Raw genomic sequence first — 8515 nt, 5'->3', positions numbered from 1 at the left:
TCAAGTAAAGACAAATATGGTGAGTCCCTGCTTACCCGTCTTACCCTTCATAGACAAAACAGATGTGATAGTAAATTCATATTAAGCATAAAACATCCCCAGTCTACTGATGCAGGCACCTATGTCCTAGGTGAATCTTTTTTTTTAAACCCATCCCTTACACCATTCTTGTTACAGGATATGTTTAACAATGAAAAGTATGCCCAGCTCAAGCCCTCTAAACCACGCCCCAACCTCTTGAAACCTCATATAACCACCTTCAAGGATATGATGGCCGTTAACAATCCCACCTTTAAAGACACCCTAGCTATTGAAACTGGTTTCTCTGACATCAATTTCTGGTTGGAATGGATGAAGTATAGTGCTAACAAACACAATAAAAGCAACTGTTATGTCTGTGGCAAATCTAGGCCCCACCTCGGTACAGTGCCCCTTAATATACCCCTAGAACAGGAAAATTGTTTTTTCAGCCTTTTTAATGACACCAAAACAAATGATAGTCAGTGCGAAATGTGGAAAAGGGAATATCCCATATTGTCAAAAAATCCCAACCCAGGAAGCACCATAACCATATATCCTGGAAACTATACCTGTTATACATCTAACACCACCACAGGGAGAAATCTAAAAACCTTCCCACCAGGGTATTGTGCAAATAAAAGAACAACTGTTTTAGTCAACCAAACTAGATCATTAGGCGACATTTATTACATATGTGGGGATATGAAACTTAGAATTAAATTAGACACACCATGGTATGGTGAGTGTGCCCTGGCCAAAGTCATAATGCCACTCCTAATGATCACCGATGACCCCACTCCTCCCTCTAATACTCCTGCCAATCGAAAGAAAAGAGCACTCCCAGGAGGTAGCTTTGACCCCCACGTATACATTGATGCTATAGGGGTCCCAAGAGGTGTTCCAAATGAGTTCAAAGCTAGAGATGAAGTGGCTGCGGGTTTTGAATCATTGTTTCCTATAGTAACTGTAAATAAAAACGTAGCCTGGATTAATTATATATATTATAATCAACAAAGATTTGTTAATGATACCAAAGATGCTCTTAAAGGTATAGCTGAACAGCTAGAAGCCACTTCCCAAATGACATTTCAAAATAGAATGGCCCTTGACATGATTCTAGCAGAAAAAGGCGGTACATGTGTTTACATTAGTAAGGTGGAAGGCTGTTGTACATATATTCCTGACAACACTGGTCCCAATGGTAAGGTTACTTTAGCCATAAACAAGTTAGAAACCTTATCCATAGAACTTAAGAAAAATTCAGGTATTGATAACCCATGGAGCCAATATTTTGGGTGGTTTGAAAATTGGAAACAGGCTCTTGTGCAAATAAGCATATTTATACTCATAACTTTAATTCTTTTAGGCATTATAGTTTATTGTGTAATTCCCTGTGGAAAGAAACTTACCTCCAAAGGCATTGATAAGGCCCTGATGTATTATGATATAACTACCAGTCCTGTCACCTCCTCTGATAGTGAGGGACCCGACGATTATGTCCAATATCTCAAGAACTGGAGAAACAAGAAAGGAGCCTCACTCCAGAATCATGTCATATAATAATCATGATTCTAAGAGGGGATTGAAGGGTTACCTCTTCTGTCTTTGTACATATTACTTTTTATATGATCAGTTTCCTTGTGGTGGTTACAGTGTAAAAGTGAATATTTCTATTTCCCTAGTGAAGGGTTAAAACATGCTATATGAACTCTTATGTGTTTGCATGGATGCGTGCTGCCCTGTGCTAGGTGCCTTTGTCTCTCATACAGATACCAGGCTTGTGTGGGTCTGGCATCCAAGGTCAGTTCTATACCAGATGAAACCTGCTTTTTCTACTTCTGTGTGTTACTAAAAGATCTTGTGTTAAGTTCCGTTTGATGCAACGTATATAACATCTGCCTAGCAACTGCTATATCCAATTATGTTATGTCAAGTATTAACCACCCCTACGTACCCCACTAGGGCACCACCCCTAAGCCAATGAGCCCTTTTACACTTATCAGTTACACCCTTATGTGTTCTCTTTTTATACCAATGTTAAAACATTCAATAAAGGAGAGTGATTCTTAACTACATGGTGTCGTGTATTATCTGTAACGTTAAGGATTGCTCTCACTGACGTCAGTAGGCCATCACATCGAGGGGTAAAACAAGAGGCTGAATTCCTTTCAACTCCAGAGTAGCGAGGTGGTGTGGGCATCATTATTTCATATTAAATTATGCTCTCCTTGGTGTGGGGACCGGGGGAGGGATGGGCGTGGTGCCTGTCTAATGTCTATCTAGAGGGGGCAGGATGGTCATGCTGCCTGTCTGCTGCCCATGTGGGGGAGGGGGGGTGTCGTGGTACCTGTGTGCTGACTGTCTATGTGGGGGAGTCATATTTCCTGTGTGATGACTATCTATGTGGGGGAGGGGGGGGTCGTGGTGCCTGTGTGCTGACTGTCTATGTGGGGGAGTCATGTTTCCTGTGTGCTGACTGTCTATGTGGGGGAGGGGGGGAGTCGTGGTGCCTGTGTGCTGACTGTCTATGTGGGGGAGTCATGGTTCCTGTGTGCTGACTGCATACCCTCCAACTGTACCTTTTTAGCAGGTACAGTACCTTTTTTTATGGTCTGTTCCGATTTTTGGCTCTCCAAATTCCCATTGAAAGTATAGGAAAAGGGGCATGGCCACGTCCACTTTGCCCATGGCCACGCCCTCTTTTCGGATTTGTACCAATTTTTATGTGTAAAATGTTGAAGGGTATGTGACTGTCTATGTGGGTGAGGGGGGGAGTCATGGTTCCTGTGTGCTGTCTATGTGGAGGAGGGGAGGAGTCGTGGTGCCTGTGTGCTGACTGTCTATGCGGCGGAGTCATGGTTCCTGTGTGCTGAATGTCTATGTGGGTGAGGGGGGGGAGTCATGGTTCCTGTGTGCTGTCTTTGTGGAGGAGGGGAGGAGTTGTGGTGCCTCTGTGCTGTCTATGTGGGGGAGTCATGGTGCCTGTGTGCTGACTGTCTATGTGGGGGAGGGAGGGAGTCGTGGTGCCTGTGTGCTGACTGTCTATGTGGGGGAGGGAGGGAGTCGTGGTGCCTGTGTGCTGACTGTCTATGTGGGGGAGGGGGGGAGTCATGGTGCCTGTGTGCTGACTGTCTATGTGTGGGAGTCATGGTTCATGTGTGCTGACTGTCTGTCTATGTGGGGGAGGGGGGGGGGGGAGTCGTGGTTCCTGTGTGCTGACTGTCTATGTGGGGGAGGGGAGGAGTCGTGGTGCCTTTGTGCTGACTGTCTATGTGCAGGAGTCATGGTTCCTGTGTGCTGACTGTCTATGTGGGGGAGGGAGGGAGTCGTGGTGCCTGTGTGCTGACTGTCTATGTGGGGGAGGGGGGAGTCGTGGTGCCTGTGTGCTCACTATCTATGTAGGAAGGGGTCCGTGGTGTCTGTGCTGCCTAGCTAGGTGAGGGAAGGAGGGGGTGGTCGTAGTGCTTGTATGTTGTCTATGTGGGGAGGGGGGGTGGTCTGTGTGCTGGCTGTCTATCTATGTAAAGTGGGGCGTGGTGCCTGTGTGCTGTCTATCTATGTAGGGGGGAATGGTCAAGGTTCCTGTGCGGTCACATACCCACCAACATTTTACACTTAAAAATCGGTACAAATTCAAAAAGGGGGCATGGCCACGTATAAAGGGGTGTGGCCCACCCCTTTTCCTATACTTTCAATGGAAGTTTGGAAAGCCAAAAATCGGTACAGACTAGGGAGGACAATCCCGGGCCGTTTTTTCAATCCCGGGATTCGGGATTGAAAAACGGTCAAACCCGGGATTCCCGGGATTGCAGTAGGGACCAGTGAAAGATGTAGGGACTGGGAGCAGCGCTGGAGGGAGGGTGTAGGTAGCGGTGCGGGAGGTAGGGAGGGTGTAGGCATAGGTGCGCGCAGACACTGACAGGCGGGTGCCGCTCCGGACTCCCCCCCCCCCCCCAAGGCATTATAGTGTTCTCTCACCTCCCCTGTCCTGGATATAGACTGCTCACCTGGGCGGCCTAGGTAAGCAGTCTATGTCCAGGACAGGGGAGGTGAGAGAACACTGTAATGCCGTGCCGTGGAGGGGGGGGGGGGGAATCCGGAGCGGCACCTGCCTGTCAATGTCTGCACACACCTATGGGGGTAGGTAGCGGTGCGGGAGGGTGGGTGTAGGTAGTGATGCAAGAGGGAGGGTGTAGGTAGTGGCGCGGGAGGGTTGGTAGCGGCGCGGGAGGGAAGGTGGGTGTAAGTAATAACACTTACTATTAGGCGGGCGGCCGTAGCAGCCATGGACACACTGAACACGGCGGCATTTCAAATGAAGCGCCGGTCGCCAGCCAACCAGAGCTGGCGGACTGGCAGCCAATCAGGGAAGCTGCCGCAGCAGCCGCTCCTGATTGGCTGCCGCTGCTGCGGCAGCTTCCCTGATTGGCTGCCGGTCCATCAGCTCTGATTGGCTGGCGGCCGGCGCTTTATTTGAAAAGCCGCCGTGTTCAGCATGTCCATGGCTGTCGCAGCCGCCTGATAGTAAGTGTTATTACTTACACCCACCCGCCCTCCCGTGCCGCTTCCAACCCTCCCGCACATGCGCACTGTAATCCCTTGAATCCCGGGATTCGAGGCTCCAATCCCGGGATTCAAATCCGGCATTTTTGGGCCCAAATACCGGGATCCCGCCGATCCCGGGATTGGCCTCCCTAGTACAGACCATAAAAAAAGGTACTGTACCTGCCAAAAAGGTACAGTTGGAGGGTATGTTGTCAGTCTATGGAGGGGGGGGGGGGGGGGGTCGTGGTGTCTGTACTGTCTATTTATGTAAGGGGTCTTGGTGACTGTGTGCTATTTATGTGACACTCTGACATGGATATGCTATTAATATGGATTTATGGGGATATATGTGGCTATATAGGTACCATCACCCATATACTGGAGACAACCTGGGTGAGACACCTAAATTTTCCCTAAAAGGAACCCGCACTTCTCACTAGCTGGCACAGTGCAGCTGAAAGGGTTAACGGCTTCCCCTTGCTTAGGTTGTTAGGCAACGCCAGCAACCAAAGGACAGCAACTTGTGGAGCGCTAGGACCCAAGTGCAGACCTGCAGAGCAGGAGGAATCGAAGCCGCTGATTGGGTGGTGCAGAGAGGGAAGAGCAGAAGGCAGAGTTACCAGCCAGTGTGTGTGCTCTGAGGTAACAACGCAGAGAGCAATGCTGCGCTGAGGTGATGCTGAGGAGACACGCTGTTGAGAGCGGAGCTGCCGCTGAGGAGACTGCTGTGAGAGCCGCCAGCCACTACAGTGACACCAGCCTGCCCAGTACTGAAAGAAGCTGCCGGGAATGGTCTCAGGTGATAGAGGGGAGTGGGTGAGGCCGCTGATAGCAGGTACCTACCTCTGACACACAGACACTCCAGCTAATGCCCTCAGTTAGAAACCCAGAGTCACCCAGCTCCACATACACAGCTGAATAAGGGACAGATGAGAGAGAGACGCTCTTCCTTTTACTTGGCAGACACAGCTATTAAGAGTACTGGACAGTATCAAATATTGTACCTTTCAACAGGGGAGTCCATTTAATGACCAGCACGACCCTTTTTGGACATAATTTACCTCAGGAAAGGCAGGCGCCAGGTAGCAAAAGGAACTCTAAACTGCCTCAGTGACAACAAACAGGGGAAGTTTTATTCAGGTTTACAACAATTACCCCGTCAGGTGGTGAAAGACAGCGTAACACAGGAATTATATTGCGCCCTCCAATACCACGCAACTCTGCTTAATCCTCTGCCTCTGCTTTCTGTCATAAGGCTATGCATGGTACTACCCTGAGGCAATTTTTGTGCTACCAGCTTACTCTAGTATGTCTGCACTGTGCAAATACTCTGAACTAAACTGTTATGTGTGTCAGGTAGTTGCATGCTCATTTTCTCAGGGGAAGTGACTGAACTGCTACCCTATACTGTATAACTGCTGTCGCTACTCTGCATGTACAAACTGTGATTACTTCTGCTACCCTACCCTACAGACTGTGTTATATATTTCTATTTTGCTATTGACTTTCAATTACTAGTTTTATCTGCTATATTTTGAGACTGCAATTTGTAGGGTGTTCACACTTCAAAATATTTAAAGGGACTTCTTTGCTACTTAGAGTAGCTCCGAACTGAGTACATGCTTTGAGTTAAAAGTATATCTGGGTGACAGCTGAGGTTATGCGCCACCCTGTGCTCAGGTTAGGGTATTACAGGGGATTAGCACATTCACATTATAAAGAGATAGTATACTGATACATTGTGACGTTACATACTGGTTTTATCAAATTATTGTATATTCTTATTTGCACTGTTCTCCCATTTGTGGAATTGTATTTGCCTTTAACCTTTTAATCCCATAGCGGTGACCAGTGGTTCCTGTATAATAAATTATATGTCACTAGAGATGAGCGGGTTCGGGTTTTACTCGGATTTACTCGGTTATCAAAACGGCATTTTATTGGCTCACGGATGTCTCGTGTTTTGAATAGCCAATAAGATGCCGTTTTGAGAACCGAGCAAATCCGACTAATACCTAGTAAAACCTGAACCCGCTCATCTCTATATGTCATCGTCCTAACGTGTGGTGACTATTAGATTGGGTCCTCTGGGGTTGGGGTTCCTCGTTCCTCTGCCTAGGGTTCCAGCAGTGAGTTCCGGTCTCAGAGATCATTGCGGGTGAACAATTCAGGTACGTCCACCTGCACAACACATCTACAGTACTTATCTATTACATTTACATAGGTGTGGGGGGGGGGGTCTTGGTGCATGTGTGCTGTCTATCTATGACTTTTTTTCCATTGGTCTGTAATCAATTATTTGGAAACCCCCCATTTAAAACTCTGCATTTGCCACAGCTCCCCTAAAGAACCTTAAGGGCCCAAGTAATGATTGATTCCTAAAACCTTATATCTAAACTACCTAGTAACTGGGCTGTCACACTCAGCCAATAAACAAAAAAACACGTTTCTTATACAGTATATCCCCAAGCCTAGTCAACTTTTGTCTTCTCATCACATTTTAAACACAAGCCTATTGGTACATACAGTATATTTAAGTTTGAGACAATGGATAAGTAAAGTGGACATAAAAGCTAACATGTTACCTGTATGATCTTTAATTCCTACAAGACCGCAACCTAAAACTTCACACACCTGCAAAATGACAGACTCAGTTATGGTAATCTCTGGAGCCCCAAAATGAAAATTGACTAGTAATAGTTGTATCTGCCCTATAAAGAAAATGAATGCTTCTTGTGAGTAAAGAATGATAAAGAATATATACCAGCACAAGAACAAATGATGTACAGATATGTAGAAAGAGCAAAGAGAATGAAAGAATTGGGTTAGTTCAAACAAATAAAATGATCTCATTTACATTTACTTGGTTCTTTGCGTGTAGGCACAGGCATGTATTCATAGACAAATGCAGAGGGAGTTTCCAGTTCCAATCAAGTGAAATAATTAACACCACCTGTGGATCTGCTAAAATCAACTAGGAGATCTTGAAAACATGCGATGTTAGGAATCCTTGAGGACTGTCCATGGATGACATGGACACCCACGAGTGGAAATAGTCCCTGCTAGTCGGCATGCCGACTGTCAGGATTTAAAGGGGACGGGATGTAGCTGGCGGTATTATGACCGCCGGTCACCTAACTTTATCCCATACATACATGTGGTACTTAAGTATATAAAGAGTTCTACCTACAGTAGCTAGGATCTATAGGATCTCATTTTGACAGCTGTATTCATCTTTGCAGGCCAGTGCACAACATTGTAACAAAAATATAAGTCTTTTAAACTGTGTTCTAAAAATCCATAAGGATTTGCAAGGAAATTAATATTCTTAACTTGTTAACTGATAAAAGAACATCTTGAAATAGTTAGTGCCAAGGCCAGCATTTATCTAAGAACATATTTGATATAGTTCTGTGACTTTTACAGGAAACTATATTTAATTACAGCTGGAGAATCACAGTCTGAGAACGTAAATTTATTAGCATGCAAACTGGCTGGGGTTGCACTTTAGTGGCACTCGTACTGGCTCTCCTGCGCATTGGCCACACCCATGGGTAGAAAGTCAAAAAGAAGATTCCCTATATTGGGCACACTCGGACTTGTATAATTTCTTAAAGTCAAATATCTATTATGATAGATAACCACAAATTCTAAAATATAACTTTTATTATAATCTTTAAAACATTAGCGAAAATATGGTGCATGTGGATTAATTTGTGAAGGTTGTGAAAATTAAATAAAGTGAATTAAAAAGCTAAGCCACTGTAGTTGTGTATTACTTCACTGTCTCTAATGTCTTGAACAGTGTTTCAATTATGTAACAATATTAGTTGAGACACTGTGAAGTAATACACAACTACAGTGGCTTAGCTTTTTAATTCACTTTATTTAATTTTCACAACCTTCACAAATTAATCCACATGCACCATATTTCGCTAATGTTTTAAAG

This window comes from Pseudophryne corroboree, chromosome 7, assembly GCF_028390025.1.
Source record: "Pseudophryne corroboree isolate aPseCor3 chromosome 7, aPseCor3.hap2, whole genome shotgun sequence".
Taxonomy (NCBI): Eukaryota; Metazoa; Chordata; class Amphibia; order Anura; family Myobatrachidae; genus Pseudophryne; species Pseudophryne corroboree.
Note: the sequence above shows the minus strand (reverse complement) of the source record.